The sequence below is a fragment of the Macrobrachium nipponense genome, chromosome 4 (genome assembly GCF_015104395.2).
Source record: "Macrobrachium nipponense isolate FS-2020 chromosome 4, ASM1510439v2, whole genome shotgun sequence".
In the NCBI taxonomy this organism is placed as follows: Eukaryota; Metazoa; Arthropoda; class Malacostraca; order Decapoda; family Palaemonidae; genus Macrobrachium; species Macrobrachium nipponense.
This window is the reverse complement of record NC_061100.1, coordinates 132,950,653-132,971,776: the sequence shown is the minus strand read 5'-3', so window position 1 is coordinate 132,971,776 and position 21,124 is coordinate 132,950,653. Positions and strand designations below refer to the sequence as shown.

At 36.5% G+C, this 21,124-nt stretch overlaps 1 protein-coding gene across 1 annotated transcript in view; it reads left to right on the top strand.

Moving 5' to 3' along the window:
• Nucleotides 1-21,124, top strand: part of LOC135211188 (zinc finger protein jing homolog) — a 134,532-nt gene that overhangs the window by 1,062 nt on the left and 112,346 nt on the right.

Sequence of the window (21,124 nt, the reverse complement as noted above, 5' to 3'; positions counted from 1 at the left end):
AAATCCCGCAATTTGATACAACCACATAAGGTCGAGTTATCGATGCAGGCTGACTTAAAAGGATTCCACTCTTGGTTTTAGAAGTTCAAACCAAATTCCGTCTTGGTGTACCAGGTTAGAGAAAAATACTTTTTGCCCTTTTGGCTTGTGACTCCCTTTTCCTTCAAGGAGACGTTAAACAAAGAAATTAATATATGTTCCTTCAACTCCATTGAAACGCTGCCTGAGGTGACGCGTTAATAATTTCTGACGTATTTGTGTTAAGCGTTATTTACATTTTGTAAGTGTCTTGAAATGGCAATGCCTCTAAAAAAGAAAATAGCGTCTGTTTAAACTTCAAAGAATGCACCGTACGTTTTGTCGAGGTCTTGAATATTTAGCCTCTGTGTTCTTTATTCCCGAAGAAATTCAGATTGTTCATTTAGGGAAGGTGTGAGAAAAAAGAAGAAGAGATGTCTGTGTACGTGTACCATTGATTATTGATAGTCTTCTCATTCTTTCATAGCGGGAAACGAAAGCGTCTTTTTATAACTTTCTTAAATAAGTTTTATTTTATATTTTGCTTATCTAATTTGCTTGATTTGATATTACCGCATCACTAATGATGGATTACATTTTGTCAATACGTAGTTGTCATCAGGTGAGCGTTATATATTTCTGACACATTTCGTAAGTGCACGTTTTCCGAACATTGTGGAAGAGGAACTTTTTATCGTTACATTATCTGTAGATAGTGAATTTTTTCCCTTCAGATAATTTAGAAAATCATTTGGTACACTGTATCCTTTGTTGTTTGAAGTCCGTGCGTCTGTTATATTGCTGTCAATGCATTGCCACGTTCTAATGCCAGAGGGTGTAATTGTTTTATTAGAGTTGCTGTTTCCCGTTTATGGTGTACGTGTTTTTTTTTTCTGGTTTGATCTATTTCTTTGTTCTTACTAACTTAGGAATCTGCTACTTTAGTATTTTATTTTGACTAATCAAAATAAATGTTTAAGAATTGTCGTTTTGCGTTTGTGAAATGAAGTTGCATTTATAAATTTATATATTAATGCACGTGTGTATATTATATTACAATAATTAGTATGTGAGAGTGCATAACACACGTGTGTCTCTTCACTTTGTTGACATGGCAACGCTCTATATTTTTCATAAAGCCTGAGCTCTTATCTCTTTGTTCGTGTTTTATGAGAAGATCTTATCGATTTGCCACTTATTATTTAGGAAAGTAATTTACTCTCCTTATCTTTTAAAATTGCTAAGATTCTTCGAATTATTGCTCTTGCCTTATCATTTCTTTTGTATTTATTTGTATGTATTTTTTTTTCTTACGCTTGGTTATGAAATCTCATATAGCTGTTGTTTGCATTTTAAGTTATAGTTGTAGTTTTGTATTAAACTGTGCAAAGGCCTAATGTGTATTTCCTGAACAACTGAACAGTCACAAAGTTCCTTCCATCTTCTGTCGGTGCTTTTTCATCGACTGGTTTCGAATTGTTGTCATGGATCAGGGAGGTCTTTGTTCCATATTATTATTATTATTATTATTAATTAATATGCTTTGAGTCGAGTAGACTTTATAAACTAATTTTAATTTAGCTTTGGTTGAATTTTCTATATTTTAGTGTTAGTGTAATCATTTTTTCGATAACAGCGCACATGTAAATTATTTTGTCAGCTTGGTGTGATTTATATACATATATCTTTTCTAGTATGATATATATAGTATATATATCTGTATAGTAAGTGATACAAAGTTAACTCTAGTGCCGTTATTACGCTGGTTTAAATGTCTAGTGTTAAAATATATTTACAGTTGAGGACGATTGCAGTTATTACCATTTTATTTATATGCGTGACGTGAATAATTTCCATTTAACAATTGTTTGTTGAGGTATGCTGACACATTAATAATTTATAAATCATTCAGCCTATATTCAACCAATGACGTTTCATCTTTGGTATCCACCGACTTTTATGGTATTCGCTTATACAAGACTTTTGAATAATCAGGAGTGTGTAAGAGAGAGAGAGAGAGAGAGAGAGGGGGGGGGGGGGGGGAGAAATGTGTGAAAATTGGAGAGGAAAAGTTGAGCCGACGTATTTGTAGCGGATACCAGTCGTTATTGGTGAATAAAATTGCCATTGCTTGGGTTAACAAATGTAGGCTTTATAGGCTCTGCGACTGAATAATTCCTCGATTCGAATGTTTTATTTTTAGTCACCATGCGAGCGCGGTTGTTGCAAACTGCCAGCAACAAATTGTCCGAAATTGAAGGATCGGTTCACAGTCTCGGAGGCATCAGGCTGAATCCCTTCTTCGTCTTCTTCTTCACTGGCGATCTGCGAGAATTACTTTCATAGCTTGCTTCTCTCTCTCTCTCTCTCTCTCTCTCTCTCTCTCTCTCTCTCTCTCTCTCTCTCTCTGTTGGATTGAATTTCGATTGTTTGGCTAGCATGCGTGTTTCCTCGGTAAAGAGGAAGCTTGGTTTTAGTTCTTGAAAAGATAAAGAATCAATTCTGTCATTGGAGGAATCAGCTAGGACTATGGGAGTCTTGTCACCTAAGCCCTTTGTTTTTGTCTTTTGAAGAAAGGCGCCTTGTAACCTCGCAGTTATAATTTTCTCGTCGATACTGTGGAATATATTGGCATTTCAAAGGTAAATGCAATAGTTGTTGCCTTTTTGGAAAATTATGCCGTTGCACCGATGTACCACGTATTTATGAGAAAGTTTTAATCTTATTTAATGTTTTTTTTATCTTTTATTTGGGATGATTCACCCGCTTGCGTTTAGCTAATCGTTAGTTATTATTATATTAATTAAAATAGCCTAGTCTTGGTATACTGATGTTGCAAGTCACGTAGCTAGCCAAATGTCGCGATTTTTTCATTGGTAATGGACAAAATATAATGTCATTGGTTACAGATGTTTTAAAGATTTGTTTGTGTTGCTGAATAATGGCATTTTCACGTATGATTGAAACAGTTTTGTTTGAATTATGGTATCTTGATCAAGATATTGTTTATTTTATTTAGCTATTAATGTTAAGACTGGATTTATGCAGGCTTCGTAAAGACTTCAGAGGTGATGAGAGAGTCACGATTGAGATGGTAAGTGCAGGTGTTGAGGATGGATGACGAGGAGGAAGTGAAGAGTAAAGAGGGTCTGGGAGGAACCTGTCAAGAGGAAGAAGATCGAGAGGGAGACAAAGAGTGATGACGGGAGTAAGTGAAGGAAGATACCTATGGAGAGAAGAGGTTTTGGTGGAGGATGATGCCTTTGACAGAAGGCAGGGGAGGAGAAGGCGCATCAGGCAACCGACCCCTTAATGTAGAGATAACGGTGGGAAAGGAAGATTTTATTTTGACGAAGATCTTAATTTATTAGGAAGGTTGTTATTCTTTTCTGAAGCTTCATGACTTGCTTTAAATATTATTACGACCTTAATCTGGAGTATATTTTGTGGATGATACGAATTTGTGTATGAAAATAACCTGGGATGATGTTGGGCCTAATGTATTTGGAAACACAAAGGGGAAAAATTTCACAGATAGGTATTTCGTTTTTTTGCAAAATTTATGACGTTTGCCTAAGTAGCTTTGTGGAAGGCTTTCACAAATGTCTGAGCTTTTGAAAAGGTCGTGAACATGCTGAAGGTTGTAGGTCAGGAAATTAGGTTGTGTAGTAGCAATAATGTCAGTGTCTTCTTTGTTGTCAGATAAACATTGGCTGCCAAATGAATGGTTCCTCGGTTAAATTAAACCACAAGGGTCTAGTTTTAGAATAAAGAGTCTGTTATTGAAAGATACTGTTTATAAAAGGCCATCGGGACTGACCCTGCAATTGATGTGGGCTTGGGAAGTTGGGCTTAATGTGGCTTTATATTAATGGTGATCTGATTCATTGCTGTAACTCTTAGTAGACAGTGACATCTTGAGAGGTATGTGGGGATGATTAAAAAAAAAAAAAAAAAAAAAAAAGACGATTTCGACATGGGCAGTCTCATGTCTTTGGGTACGTGTTAGACGAACCATGCAGAACCTGAGGCCGGGTTATACCTATCCCCCCCCCCCCACCCCCTTTCCATGCACACCTTCCTCCTTTGCCGTCTCTCCTGGAGTGAGTTTCACGTGTAGGCTAATATGCCTTGGGGGGTCTTAAGCCTAGACGTTATTTCATTGAGGAAAATCATTTATAATAATGAATTACTGGGAGGTAGTTTGAGGAACATTGCTATTAAATTCCTGTTGTCTGAAAAACCAACTCAATATCTTAGTGAATTGGACGTTTGTGTAATTAGTCATTAAAAAAAATAATGTTCAAAAACAAAAAAGAGATATATACGATAAATTCCATTCCCTGTCCTAGATTGAACTATTTTATTTCATGAGAGAGAGAGAGAGAGAGAGAGAGAGAGAGAGAGAGAGAGAGAGGACGGGGGGACAGTGGTGGTAGCCTTCCAGATGTTTTATGGTTAGTCCAAGCCACTCTCAGCCATTTTGTGACGTAGCTGTTCCCGGAGGAGAGTAGCCAATGACCCATCCAAGGTCATGGACAGCGTTAGGAAGTAAGCGTATCATTAATGGAGAGTATGTTCCATGAAGGTGACATGACTCCGTCGGTTCCTTTCCCTCTCTCCGTAAGTTCCTTCCTACCGATCTCCGCCCCCTTCGCCCCTTGCGCCGCCCCCCCCCCCCTCCCTTACTACCCCCAAGTACATGCAGCACATCTTTGCCCCTGTTGCTTGTACTTACTGCATAACAGCTGGTGTCGGCGAAAAGCCTCTCTCTCTCTCTCTCTCTCTCTCTCTCTCTCTCTCTCTCTCTCTCTCTCTCTCTCTCTCTATACAAACATTAACTACAAATGCCCCTTTAATATCCAATTCGCTCTACCTCGGAGAAAATGTATTTTCATATATGTATATAGTTAACCTAAGGAGATTGTTTAAGTTGATGGGAAGTCCGTTGTCCCGTGGGACCAAAGCACCAGCGGAAGACCGGAACTTGGAGCTGCAGTATCACCGGTGCTCCAGCACTGTACTCTACTATACTCTGTTTTTTTTTCATCTGTCCATCCGCCTGTGGTGTTTTTGTATGGTAACACTGCGTCCCGGCCTTTAGATAGTTATATTCAGCTTACTTTCAACGATTATAATAGCCTATTTCGAATATTAACGGTGTAATTCGCATACAATAAATTATTAAAACACTTTTCAGTTGCAAATGTACATCCAGATATCCTTTTATTTACCTAAAGCTTACACATAGCGGAACTATCTAAAGCCCAGGACACAGTGTTACCATACAAAAACACCACAGGCGGATGGACAGATGAAAAAAAACAGTATAGAAGGTACGTATTGTATTGTGTGCGTCCCATGTAGTATGGAGTGTTGATTGTGCCTGTGATAATGTTGATCGTTTACAATTTATTATCTTTGACGATTGATGAAACTTTTTTGTCTTTAAGGCCTTAACCTTGCTGTGTCTCATTGTTATTTAATCAATCCTGTCACAGTTTTAGCGGCTATTATTATAATGAAGGTTTAAGCTTCGGTAAAATCTGCCTTGGCCAAAAATCTAGGTCAGGATAGATTTTTCTTCTTCCGCAGCTGTATTTTCATTGTTTTAATTTTTTTTTTACTTCAGTCGTGTTTTATTACATTAGTAATAGTGTGTGTATTAATGTGGCTTCATTTATATGTATTAATTTGTCAGTCAAACACATTCTAGCTTTTTATAATAGTTTGCATTTCTTGCAGTTTCTGTGTTAAGATTTTGCATGCATGTTAGTTATGTGGTGGCAATTGTCCTTCAGACTAAATTCGTGATTCTCTCTCTCTCTCTCTCTCTCTCTCTCTCTCTCTCTCTCTCTCTCTCTCTCTCTCTCTCTTTACTGCTGCTGCTGCTGCTGCTACTTCCTCGTTAGGTAAGACCAGCTGGGGGATGATGAACAGGTTTTGGTGTGGGCCTTGTCCCGCAACCTCACTGTTTAGGTTGCTAACTTGGGGGTTATTCACGGCAGGTCTGGAATGTAAACAAACCAGTTCTTTGCGTGCTAGAATTCCTCTTCTGCATTGCTCTGATTGGAGAGATGGGTAGTATCCTTCTTTTGGGCTGTTTTTTAGCTACATTTTCTCAGGGGGGGACGCTCTTGGTTATAGGCAAAAGACCCCAGCGATCATAGGGATTGTTTGCTTTAGGAGAAAACTCTCTCTCTCTCTCTCTCTCTCTCTCTCTCTCTCTCTCTCTCTCTCTCTCTCTCTCAGATCATTTTGGTATCCAGAATTCGTGTGGTTCGTCTCAGGGTCAGGGAACGGTATGATAAAGTTGTTGCATGATAATTTGAAAAAAAAATTACCTGGTTAATAAGTGTCTGGCTGTAACCACCACAATAGCGCCATTCGTAACCATGATTAGATATTTTCATCCTCACTTTTCATTGGGAAGAAATTCTTGGCAGATTTATTTTTAACTACTGTTGCATTTGTTCCATTACTATGTGTTTTGGATTGAATCGTATACCTACTATAGTTGTATTGTGCTCCTTGTCAATACTTGTTTATTGCGATTGTGTGTATAGTACACCCGATTTTTTGTGTGGTGTGTGTGTGGGGGGGGGGGGTTGTTTAATCTCTCGTCCCCCAGTGCTTCTTCGGCTACAAATAAATTCACACAACAAATTCACTTTGGAAAAGTAAATAGGACGAATTGTCTTTGTAAATCAAGATGAGAAAAAATTAAAAATTTGTGAGAATCAAGATGTGAAGTTTGTACAATAACAGTGCTGGTGAGTTGAGTTTTGTGTATAATTGAAAATATAAATGAGGAATAATTTTACTATGTTTTCTTATGTTTTTACTCAGATATTGAACGTTTACAAGTTGAAAGACATTAGATGTCTGATGCCACAGCTGAAACCATAAGATTTCACATGACGTGAAGTGATATTCATTTTATAACCTGTTGTTATGAGGGAACTAATTAATTAATTGAAATATTATCTGAAAGCATGTAACAGGAAACGCATATAATAAAGAGCACCATTGCCATTATTATTATTATTATTACTGTTATTATTATTTTTATTATTATTATTTTTATTATTATTATTATTATTATTATTATTTTATTATTATTATTATTATTATATTATATTATTTTTTGAAAGTCAAGAAATAATGATGTTTAAAAATGTCTCCCCCCAAAAAGGCTTTCGAGAACGGCAGTAATTTCTGCATATTTGAAATGCTATATCACTTTAGATTTTTGCTTCCAAGGTTTAGAAACTCCTTGGATTATTAATTTTCGATAGAAATCACTATTTTCCTGTTTTGAACACCACCAGGGTTTGAGACGTTAGTTATTTGTTTTGACTTTAGTAAGTTTGGTGAAGGAATTGTTTTCAATCAGGAATGTCTTTTAGAGGCAATAGAAAGCTTCTTACTTCCCTACCTGCTGTTTGTCCATTCATATTTTTTTTCATAGGATTGCGATCAGAGCTCTATGGTATATAACATTATTATTATCAAAGAGACAAATTTACATTGTGATGTAGTAATTGTAAGAATCTTATTGAGAAATTCACAAAAGAGAGAGTTTCGCAGAACCTGCTCGTTTCTCTTTTGTACATTTTTAGATAAGATTCTTACATAAACTGCGGTTTGATTTCCCATTAGAGTGACTCATCTGATTATTATATTCAGTGATGTTGATTGATAGTTAAGCTCCGGCGTTTTGTGTTAATGGATTGGTTCTATTGTCTTTAGAGAGTTTAATGAAAGAATTTGGTTTCCAAAGAGGATGTTTTTCTGGAGGTGATGGGAAGCTTTTAGTATTTTTTTCCAGTCATTCATATTCGTTCAAGGATTATTTCTCTCTTTCGGTCATAGACTTCCATTATTTGATCTCCATGCGAGTCATGGAGACTTATCATTTCCGCGATATTTTTTTGTATGTATAAAATTGTGCATTGCACCATTTCTTCCTATGAAATTGTGTTTCTGTTTATAGTCGATATGCCGCTACTTTCTAAACCTTATCATTGTTACTTCCGTCTAATTTTTTGGAATTTTATGACTCATAGTAGAATCTTTCGAGGCGGATGTAACGGTGAGTGTGTTTTCGTAAAGAATACCTCGTAAAGCCTGAACTGCTGTGTGTGTGAATGCTTTCTCGGTCCCTCATGAAAAACGTTTATGGAGAGAGAGAGAGAGGGAGAGAAATAACAATCCCTGTATGTGGTATAACGCCAGAAAATGCTCTTTATGTAACGGGCGCTTCCATTTCAACCTCTTACCGGCAAGCATATTAGCATGTATCCCACCGGCGTAATAATAATTGAAAGAAAAAAAAACAAACAGAAAAAAACCTGGATGAAAGTGTTATTTTAGGTTGAAAGTAAAGCATATATAATCACTCCATCTTTCTCCAATTTGGCGGCGCGAATATGACGAGCGCTGCGCTCCGACGAGACGCGTCGTCATCCAGTGCAAAAGGAAATTGGTTAATTTTCGACCGGCGCCCCAACAAGACTCAATTTGCTGTCGCAGACGGGGACGAAAACATTATTTCATGATCGAGAATTAATGGGGGGTGTCGAAAGGAATTCAGTGGACTATACATAAACATATCATATATATATATATATATATATATATATATATATATATATATATAGTAGATCTAGGGTACTTATCCGCGGTGGCCTAGACTATGGCAATTGCGGTTTTTCTATGCAGTTTTACCTACTGAACAAGAATTTTTATATGATATATATATTGTTATCAAACGATTAGGACTGCTAATCATGGAATTTTTTCAAAATAAATATCTCCGCTAGAGACGATATTGTCTAACTGAGGTCATGTCATTAATTGCATTAGTGCAAGAACAATTGTGCAAGTAATAGTTTAATATATATATATATATATATATATATATATATATATATATATATATATATATATATATATATATATATATATTTAATATATAATTCATTCGTGTCTGCTGTCCCCTACATTTTTCCACAATTTTTTCCCGGATTTGTAGTCGTTAGATTAGCCTTTTTCATAACTTGGATTAGTAGTATATTTTCTTTACTTGATTAAATATTTTGCTTGTGTTCTGAGTTTTAGTTGTTCTCAAGAGGGACGCAGTATATATTGGGGTGTAATTATTGTACGTATGCGTGATTGCCTAGCTATACATCCAAAATCTTTCATGGTTGATACTAGTTTATTTCATACAGAAAATTTTAAAATGTATAATTCACAAAATTAAACTAGTTGTAAACGTGTGTGTTGAAGATTTAAATTGAGTAGATGACCTCACACTTCTCTTACTTTGCTTGGTTAACTTAAAAATAGATAAAAATGACAAAAGAATCGTCACATGCACAGGCATTTGAACAGTTCATACCATTTCGTAGTATCGAACGATAAAAATTTCACTTCACAGGTAAAATTGTCGTGTAGTAAATTATCTACGGTATAAGATTTTATAATAATAATAATAATAATAATAATAATTATTAATTTTATTATTATTAATTATTATTATTATTATTATTATTATTATTATTATTATTATTTTATTATTATTATTATTATTATTATTATTATTAAATGTGATTCCCGGTACATTGGCCATTTTACGTTGCCACATTAGTAAGTAGAAATAAAAAACCTTTGAGGTTTTTGTATCAGCAGACTCATTTGATAATGTTGTATTCGTCCATAATTTCTTGGATCTGATATTTTGTTTTGGTGTTTTAGGAATTTCTTGATTATCCAAATGTTCCTTATTCACTTTTTCATGGTGAAAAATTTTTTTCACCTCTTATTGCACAACACTTGAGTGTTTGTTATTTATATATTATTCCTAGTCTTATTTTAAATTTCCTTTGGATTTAGAATGAATACCGTAATTTCAAAGCTTCGAAACAGCAAATACGATAATCCCATTAGTCAGAAGAACAAAGTAAGAAGAAGAAATATATTCAATATATATATACTATATATATTTATTTATTATATATATAATGTATTTAATTACCTTGCTTTTGGTAATTAAACGCCACCACCACTGCAGTTTTTTGGAAATGGGGAAGTGGTGTTTGTGTCACGTGATTATTTAGGGCACTCGTAGCAATTCTATTTTACGAATAGCGTACTAATATAGATAAACACCAAACTGGATATTGTTGACATTAAACTGTCAGGTTTTCACTAAAAAAGAAAGTAAGTTATTTGTCTTGTGAAGGCCTATAGACCGTTGTAAATATGTTGTCTCTGTCTTGTTATCGCATTATGAGATTTTATCATCCTGTGCTCATCTCCCGAAGTAGTGAGTTTTGCGCGTGTCACTGCGGAAGAAATGGCCGTGGAAATGTCGTCAGGTGCGCTAATTGAGCGGTGTTTACGGCTCATTCCGGACTTCGTCATCCGCATCCACTCTTGAATTGAGGATTTTTAGCACCTTCTTCACGCCTTTAGCATTCACTACACATTTTAATTAGATTTCCTCTTCTGTCGGCTGTCTCGAGGGCGCGTTCGGTCGACGATCCGCGGCAGGCGGGTTCTTTTCATGTGTTTCTACGCAGGTCTTCCCTGCGGTGTCGAATTTGGGGTAGTGTAAGTTTTGCCTTTTCTTGTCAATTTCTTTCATACGTCTGAAGTAAATACGATTTTGCATATGTCAGCCTGACTCCCTTTTGTTACACAAAACCAGAAGATCTTGGTTTGCGTGTTTTTTTTTTTTTTTTTTTTTTTTTTTTTTTTTTTTAATAGTAGGTACGTATATATGAGTTTTCGTGGATTGTGAAAACATCTGAACGATAGATCAGCATAGTCTATATAGACTTTAGAAACAATTGAATTAGAAAGGAATGTTGTCTTATTATAAGCGGAAACTTCATGACCTTTCCTGTGATTTTTTTTGGGTGTGTGAGCCATTCAGCTTAGTAATGCCAGAAGGCTACCTATATGAATTTGGTGCCAGCACTTGGTGCAAGAGTGAACTGCTTCGGAAAGCTTCTCGCTCTGCTCTTGTGGTGATCGCCCCACTTGCTGCCAAACATTCTTTGCGCCCTTCGAATTTCTTCGATAATGCCTCTGCATGTTGGCGATTTATAGTGGGGATTCCTTGCTTGTTATTTTACTGCCTGTGCTTTGATTTTGCTGTGGTGTGTCTCAGTCGGTATAAAGTATTTGGCTGTGTATGTATGTACCTATATAACCTATATATATATATATATCTATATATATTATATTATATTATATAGATATATATATATATATATAGTATATATAATTTTTTTTAGGTCAGAATTGCTTGTATTTTATTTATCCTCACGCGTCACCTGTTTCAGCCTTAATTCATTGTTTTCATCAAGGCAGTCATTCAGCTTAGCTGCTTTGCTGTCGAAAATAACTCATTATATTATATAAAACTAGAAATACAAAATGAGTGTGAAAGTCAAACAACGCACATTTTCATTGAGAGAGCAGAGCGTCAGAGGCCTTGTAACAGTATATCTTTGTAGCATGCAGTGCAGTGCAGTATTTTATTAGTAAATGATTCCAGCTTTTCTGATCGAGTCATGTAGGGGTGAATTTTTTTGTTTTGTACATTTACAGGATATTGGTGTATTGTCCAATTGTTGCCATGATCATGAACCTACTTACCTCTCATAGGTTGTGGTTGTGGCACAAATATAGCTCAGGTTGAGGAGTTTGCATGGTAGTTCCTGACATTTAAGCTTGTAAAGCTTGCTTATCCTGGATGTCTACATGGTTGGGCTGACTGAATTCCCTTGGAGGTACTTTTTCTATGGGATACTTATGCACGTTTTTCCGTTGGTGATGATTCACAGAATAGTATCTTTCTCTCTCTTTTGGCTGTTGTTTTGTATCTTTTGTGGTATGTAGTTAGTACGTTTGTTCTGTTACTTTTTAAGGTGATTTTTGCCCAGCTATATCTGGTATTCACTCATTTTCATATCTATCATGTCTCCTCTGGGGGTCACTGGGGTGTTCATGTTTTGTCAACAACTGTCTCACACATTCCAGTTCTGCATAAGACAGCATTTTCGGTATTACTTTGGAAGGAAGGGAAAAAGGCTTTCCTGATGCAGATCGTGTTATTGATTGGACATATGGTATGCATTAAGAAAAAAATTAATAAATAAAAACCAATTTGCCACCTCATTCTCCACAAAAACCACAAACGATATCCCTCAACTAGTAGGTACGTTCCTTAGCAGGGGTAAATTCACTAAGCCAGTCTTGTGAAAATCATGTTTCCGTGCTCATTTTCACATTTATTTCATATTTCGACTTTTAATTTTTTTTATTATATTTTTCAATATAATGCTGTATATACTTTCCATAATATAAATTCTGTAGTTTCTTTGTAGAATTGTTGCCCTGATGATATCTGTGAGTTAATAACTACGACAGATGTTGGAGTAACAGTATTCATCTTCAAAACTTGGAAATGGTAGGGGATATTAAAAAAACAAACGCCGGAAAATGTATATACAGTCACACACATATAATATATATATATTTATATATATATATATATATATATATATATATATATATATATATATATATATATATATATATTATATATATATATATGTGTGTGTGTGTGTGTGTGTACCTTATCAGTTGAAGTTTAAAAAAACCAAAACTCTCAGGTCAGTCCATACCAGTATGTAAGTTTTAATTTCCCTCCTTGTAAACTATGAATCCATGACGAAACCTTATGCCGTGAATATCAACAAATTGTTGAATTCTAGTCATAGTATTGAAACCGTTGCTGATAGGGAAGGAAACCATAAGTATTTTGTTTCTCGAAATTATATTTTATATAGTTGTTTTTTTCGCGGCACGTCAATATCTGTTCAATATTTAATTTTACGTGGAGTAAAATCATGTACTGTATATCCTTAGGACACAATAAGATATGTAAGTAACTAATGAAAGCACTTATCATTTTGAGAGAGAGAGAGAGAGGCCATATCATGAGGTTCCGTACACCGTATTGAGCGAATCTTCTCACCCCTACCCCAATCCCCCCTGCACTTCCCCTCCCAACACCACCACCACCACCCAGAGAGAGATGCAGTGCGCGGCTGTTGTTTTCTGTCCTTACTACTTCTTCCTCTCTTTCTCCGTTTGCGTTACTGATTTTGACTGCAGATTCAGAAGCTATCGGATATTTTTAATGGTTTTTGTCAGTAATGTGACGTTATAGCTAATGGTATTTCGGTATTATTATTTAGGAAGTTGTTAACTTTGCATGATTATTACCTTGCCTTCATATAATGTTCATTTTTTTAGCGGTTATTTTTCAACAATAGCTCAATGTATATTTCTTAATGTATCTATATATATATATATATATATATATATATATATATATATATATATATATAAAAAATAGTATATATATTTTGTTTGTGTGTTTCAGTGATGTAGAATTTTGCACGTACTACTTTGTGTGAAGTTGAAGCCAGCAGTTCAAAAGGCACAGCATTTATTTGGTTGTGGCAGTGATGTGTTTATACTCCGTTGTAGGCTGCATTGTTATTGAAGGTCCACCTTTGTGTGCGAACATTAAACATGGTCTTTATTCCTTGAATAACCTGTTAGTATTTTTTCCTTGCTACTTAGCGCCAAATTAAAATATGATTGTTATTGTTCTGGTTGTGAAATTCAAGGCCACTTAAAGCTGTAAAGGGTATGTATACCTTGAGGTTAGTAGAAGAGGTTTTATGTAATATTATTTTTTAAGAATATTACATAAAACCTATAGGACAGGAAAAGAACTGGATCATGACCGTTGAAAGATAAGGTGGAAGAGAATGCAACCATAGATACAGAAAAGTATAAGGTATGCAAGTCATTGTTATTGGAAAATGCATTGTTATTTTTTCTTTCTTAATCGGTGGTGAAATTTAAATCGAACCAAGTGTCTAACTCCAAATGAAGAATATTTCGAGTAGTTTTGCACATAGCAATAGACCTAATTAGGCTAGCTAGCAATTAAGAATATACCCCGTTAAGTATCGTAGATTCTCTCAGTTCGAATGGCTGGGAGACCTGGCGTGTTATGTATGGCCCATCTGAAACAACTGCTGCATCGCGAAAGTGATGTCGAGTTGTATCTCTTTGCTTTGGTTGGAAGCTGTTGCCCGGAGACTGAGGTGATGTTGGTGAAAAGGCTGAGCGGGAGGCAGCGCCAGAGCTGCATGCTGCATATGATCGTTTTCCTGAAATGCTGCTCGCTGTTGGAAACTGGGTTAAACTGCTTGAATGGGATCTAGATGGCCGTGTTGTGGCCATTCACGTCGAACAGAGCGTAAGGAATGGATGATGTGCCTAATTGTCCAAGTTTCCATTGCGTCATTCACCTTCTGGATGCGCTGCTTCTGAAGCCGTTGATTCGCTGGGCGCGAGCCCCACTGATTAATTGGAATATCAAGATAGCGGTGCTTATTTAGATTGTTGTTTTATGCATACTGCTTTGCAGGGCCGTAGGTTTCCCGAGAATAATGATTTGATTTACCACTGTTTAAATAAATAATTGATTTATATTGCAACGTTGCTTTGTAGGTTTTAAGTTATAAATTCCTTAAGCTTGGAATGTGGAATTTTGCCCAGATGTGCAGTCGTGTTTTGAAGTATGGTTTAATAAGTTTTAATTTCATACTTACCTTTCTTTAAATCCTGTTATTTTCAAGTTTTGAATTTGCAAGACATGTCACATGTACACCGTATGTATTACTCTGTAACTGAAATCTCTAATTTCATATGCATTGGTTGTGGAATCAGACTTAGGAAGTACACTGTTTGTTTGAAGGTGTAATCTTTGATGTCCTCGAAATAAAATTTGTGAGCTTAGATTCTCAATTCTTAATCGTGGATTATAATTCTCGAAGATTGTGTTAGCTTATTTGTAACGACACATTTATATTCGTCTTCCTTTTAACCTGAACATTATTCTGACGTTTTTTTTTTTTCCTTTGGCAATCGTTGGAGATTATTCTTTCTTTTTTCCTTTCGGTTATCGTTGAAGATTAATCTTTCTTTTTTTCCTTTCGGTTATCGTTGGAGATTATTCTTACATTTTTCATTTGGAAATCCTTGGAATTATTCTTACTTTTTCCATGGTGAATACATTTTTCATTTGGAAATCCTTGGAATTATTCTTACTTTTTCCATGGTGAAATCCTTGTAGATTACTCTTACTTTTTCTATTTTGGGATCCAGATATTATTCTCACTTTTTCCTTTAGAAATCCATGGGGATTATTTGTACTCTTTTCCCTTGGAAGTTCTGGGAGGTTATTCTTACATTTTCCTTTGGAAATCCATGGAGATTATTATTACTTTTTCCCTTTGAAATTCCACAGAGATTCTTACATTTTCCATTAGGGATCCGTGGGGATTATTCTTATTTTTTTCCTTTGTAAATCCCTAGAGATTATTCATTACTTTTTGTCGTAGGGAATATATACTTAGAGATTATTTTTACTTCTTTCCTTTAGAAGTTCTTGGAGACTATTTTCACATTTTGCTCTGGAAATCCATTGGAAATTATTCCTATTTTTTTTTCTTTGGAAAGAAATCTTCGGAGATATGAATTTATGTTTTCCCTTGCAAATCCTTGGAGATTATTCTTTCGCTTATTCTTATGGAAATCCTTGCAGATATTTCTTACTTTTCTCCTTTGTAAATCCTTAGAGATTGTTCTTGTCCTTGTCGATAATTCTTGTTTCTTTCTTTAGAAATCATTGGTAATAATGATAGACCTGCTTTTTCTATCCAAGGAAGTTTATTATAAAATTGGTCCTATTTCATGGAAGGAAAACCTGAACGATTGTTAATAATCAAACTCCTTTAAGTACCACGCGTTGTAGTGACATCCTTTTGAGTGTTATCAACGCAGCACTGAATCAGCTGATTGAGTAACCTTTGTAAGCCCTGGTATCAGCTGGTGGTCATCTATCAGCTGAAGCGATAAGGTAGCAGCCATCACGACAAAGTTTTCATTCTGTTCTGTAATTAGCTTGAATTGACAGTGTGTTGAATAACTAGAAATATTTATTTTATGAGGACTTTAAATTGGGTTCCTTGAAATCACTGGTCTTCCTGTGTTTTTAAAGTTAGTATGAAAATTTATGTTAATTTGCTGTGGTTTTGTTAAGTTTTGCAAATTTATTTTGACTTTCCACTTCTGTTTACAATGGCTTTGCTTTATTGATAGCAGTGATGTTTTTATTTTACTGAAAATATATTTTGCGAAGTGTGATAGGATACCTCTTTGAATTTACGAGGTGTATTTATTATCGTGCAGACCTCATAGGGGCTCTTTTGTGTGACAGTTGATATTGTAACGATTCGTCGACCTAACTCATCCAGTTCATTAGTAGGAAGAGGGTAATTTGCATATTGTAACAGTTTTGTGATTCTGTCTAAAGTTTTATTGGAAGGGAAAAACTTATGTTCACTACGGGAACCACGGTCGTGTTCCCCCCCCCCCCCCCCTCTCCTCTCATCTCTTCTGGTCCTCTCTCTCTCATTCCTCTCTCCTCTCTCTCATGGTGGCTTCTTGCTGAGGAAGCGCTCTTCCTCCCATTGATTGCGGATCGGCCCTACCCTACCCCCCCCCCCCCTCCCCCATCCAGTTTTTGTTTTTTCCTTTCCGGCCTGGCCATCTACCCTCCCCTTACCCCCTCAATTTTGTCAGTCCCCAGGCATCCGCACCCTCCCATCCCTATTGGTTTTGAACTTCTCTCCTCTCCGTCTTCTCTCTCCTCTCTCTCTCTCTCTTCTTAAGGAAAGAATGCCATGAGGAGGGGAGGGATGGAGGGGAGGAGAATGGAGAAAAACAAGAATATAAGTTTGGGCAAAGAACGTTGTCTGTCTTGGAATTCGCTCGCCTGGTAGTAAAGGGATTCATTCGCTCGCCCTTCTCGACGCGTAACTTTACTCCGGTGATGAAGTTGGACTTTCCATTACTTTTCCCAGAGAATAAATATGATTTCAATTTCAACTCTCCCCCCCCCCCCCCTTTCCTTCCACTGAAAGTTATCTCGTCGTCCTCTTGTGTGATTTGATGGCCCCACAGGGGGGTGGGAGGGGAGGGGACGCGTTCGGAAAGGGCTTTTTCTTTTGCTCTTTTATGGAAGTTGTGCTAATCTGTGGTGTTCTTCATGCTGTGGATATATAGTAGGTTGGATGCGGGATTATGTTGCTGTTGTCTTTATTAATTAATTATATATAGATATTGTATGGTCCCATCTTTAATTGTTAGCTATATTAATTATTTCGTGGGGAAAATACTTGACATAGCGGCATACTGCCATTGCACTCTCAAGGACAATGTGCATAGTAGCATTAGGTTAAGAAAAAGCCACTTTAGACAACAAAGTGGAAGAGTGGTTTTTACTTAACCATTCAAGACAAACACGAAGGTTGAGTCTTCACCACTGGAAAGTAGTGTTTGTAGAATTGATGCGGGAAAGCGACGCTATATACTACTGGAGAGTTGAAGTTAGGCCAAGTTGGAAGAGCTGCAATTCATCAAGGATGTGGTTTGTTGAGACGAGAGCCATCCCATGCATGAGAACAGTGCTCCTCCTTACAGCCTTCGATGAGTTCAGCGTTGATAAGCGCTGCTTGCGTACTTCAGAGAGATGTAGACATGGCACTTGAAGAGTGTGCCAGCTTCTTATGATTCGACTTTCAAGGTTATCATATTTGCATTCAGATCAAACTTCAGTTTGCGTTCGAGACAGAACGAAAATATACTTAAGGAATTTAATTTCCAAATTCAGCCGCAGGTTTACTGTGTTTGAGGGAATGTTAGATCAATTATTTGTGGAAGCTCACATTCAGTCATGGCCGCCACTTGAGATTGATGATGTCACACAAAATTGAATGAAATTAAGTATTTGTGGATTAGAGGAATAAACGGTAAAATCACTTACTTTATTATAATTAGGCCTGGTTGGCGTTTTGGAAGCTTTTGAAGGTCATTGATGAAGACAAGAAAAGCATTGTGCGATAGTAATTGATACTAGATGGAATATTCCTCGAGAGAGGAAATTATCACATGTAACGCTGTCATATAACAGATGATTGCTCGGTAAGACTAGAAATGAGTTGCGAGAGGAAACAAGCCATAAGAGCTGCATTTGATTAACATTACTTGTACCTAGATTAGTCAGTCACAAGTCCGTATTTGTCAAGAACATTGAAAATTTCCCCCACTTTGAAGTCGCTGAGAGAGGATTGCAAGGCATGATGACGTCAAGATGTCAAATCCCCACCGAACTTCGCTCTTCAGAATCGTAGGGAAGATTTATGACGTTAAAAAGCTTGAAAAGATGACTGAAGCACGCTTTCACATTATCGTTCTCATCGATAACAAGTTGTCGCTGTGCTTGGTGAGAGATCCTTGTTAGCGTCTCTGTCAGGTCAAGGAGTCCCTCCTTCTTCCTTGGCAAGAGCGGCGGCAGCAGCAGCGTTGGAATGGCCATTGTGTTACATTTATGGGTTGCGGCGTGTCCTCCCCCCCTCCCCCCTTCCCCCACGCCCTTTAGTTACACCCCAGTGTTGGGCTGTCGACCTGAAACCCCCTCCTCTCTCTCTCTCTCTCTCTCTCTCTGTATATACGTGTGTGCTAAAAGTTGTATATAGCTCTATGTTATGTTTAATTGAATCTCTCTCTCACCTAGATGTTGTGACGCCAGTTTTAATGGACAAAATCTCTCTCTCTCTCTCTCTCTCTCTCTCTCTCTCTCTCTCTCTCTCTCTCTCTCTGGGTGTGTGTGTGTTTAAAATTGTATATAGCTATACGTACATTTAGTACTCATCTTAAATTTCCTTCCTCATCTGAATGTTGCTTGACCTGTGTTCTCATTTGTCTTGATACAAACATTTTTCGGAAGGTGGACGCTAGAATTTTATATCTGAACAGTGGGTAGAATTTATCTTTTATTTTGTAATGGAGAGGTCGGGTCGTATCTTTATAGTATATGGTACTTCCTCGGAAATGAATACTTTTTTATTTCCTGCCACTTTGGACGATGTCAAGTCAACCCCGTCACTCTGATTGCGTTGTTTGACACATAGTAATTATTTTTATCCAATAATCAGTTTGAGCGCTGCAGTGGCGCGTGATCGATATGGTCTTGGCCTGCCACCTCGGTAGCCATGAGGTCGATTCTCGGGCATTTCATTGAGGTATGAGAGATGTGTATTTCTGGTGATAGTAGTTCACTCTCGACGTAGTTCGGAAGTCACGTCAAGCCGTTGATCCCGTTGCTGAATAACCACTGGTTCCATGCAACGTAAAAACACCTTACAAACAAACAAACAGTATATAATTAGTTTGTACTTCTGAATAAGTTTATTTATCAAAACGTGAGTAGTATGTAGAACCGAGTCTTGGATTTCTGAAATGCTTATACGTACTCTTAGGTTCCTGGAAATCCGGCGAATATAATAAGTGTTTTTCATCGAAGCGGTTTGATACTTGATAGCGACTTCGAGACTGAATTCACTTCAAATGTTTTCACTTTCTTGGCGTGATTGAAGCGTCATCCCTCATGTTGTTGCTAACGTAGAATTGTATTGCCTTTGAGATGAGATATCTTTAACATTTATGTTAAATTCATTTATGTCACCAACATTTATGTTGGAATGATTATATTCCCCTTGCAAAGCGATATCGTTATCATTTGGCTTAAATTCATTTTATTGCCCTTGCTAAGAAATGCCGTCAACACACATCTGTTTTATTGCTCTTGCTCATCAGCATATATGTTAAAATGTAAAATTAATTCATGTCCTTTGCTAAGAAATGTCATCCAGATTTATGTAAAAATTAATATATATATATTTATTTCCGTTGCTAAGAAATGTTATCAACTTTTATGTAAAAATTATTTTATTGCCCTTGCTGAGCGATGTCATCAACATATATGTCAAATTAATTCATTTTATTGCTTTTGCTAAGAGATGCCATCAACATTTATGTTAAAATTATTTTATTGCTCTTGCTAAGAAATGCCATCAACATTTATTTTAAAATTATTTTATTGCTTTTGCTAATAGATGTCATATTTATGTTAAAATGATTGTATTGCCATCAGCATTTATGTAAATATTTATTTAATGATTATTTTTTCCCTTGCTAAGCGATGTCATTAACATTTATGTAAAAATGATTGCATTGCTCTTGCTAAGAGCTGTCATCACCATTTATGTAAAGATTAGAAATTGTCAGAAGACCTTGAGTGATGGCCACAGTTGGCGATTGTCGAGTGCATGCAATCGCTCGACAATCGCCAACTGTGGCCATCAATGACACAATCAGTGACACCATGATGTAATCTCGCTTCGCAGAAAATTCATGTTTTTGTCTGCCACAGAGTGGTTTGTTATTATAACTTCCTGTTAACAGGAACATTTTATTTTTTTTAGTTATTCTGATTGACGATTTCATTTTTATAGGTTACTAACTGCTTTAAAAACATATTAAAGATCTAATTATGTTTTTATAGACATGTTATTAAGTAGAGTACTTTATATTTCAAGAGGGGCCGTTTCATACAACTTGTGGCTGCATTAATTGATTCTGATTGACTCCATTACAAAATTATATGCATGTATATGGGCCGCATAGACTGTAGATCCGTGCCTCTCTCTCTCTCTCTCTCTCTCTCTCTCTCTCTCTCTCTCTCTCTCTCTCTCTCTCTCAGCTCTTTGTGGTGACTTGGGGAGAGAGTTTTCTGTGCCGTTTGTGATGCTCCCTTTCCGTCCTCGTTCTTAACCCATTTTCCTTATCTGACTTCCCTTCCCTTTCCCTTTCCCGGCAGAATCGATTTTCTCTTTTCTGTTTGTTGTTGGTATTCCACGCTGGGTGTATGTGTGCTTGTGAGTGTGCGTGTCCGTGTGTGTGTTGGGGTTCAGTGTTTTAGCGTGTGTTAATCGATGTTCAAGTTATCCTTTCCCCCTTTTTCACCCCGTCGTTTTAACCCATTTTTATTTATTATTGGGTTGCCCCTCTTTTGTACGTGCTCTCTCTCTCTCTCTCT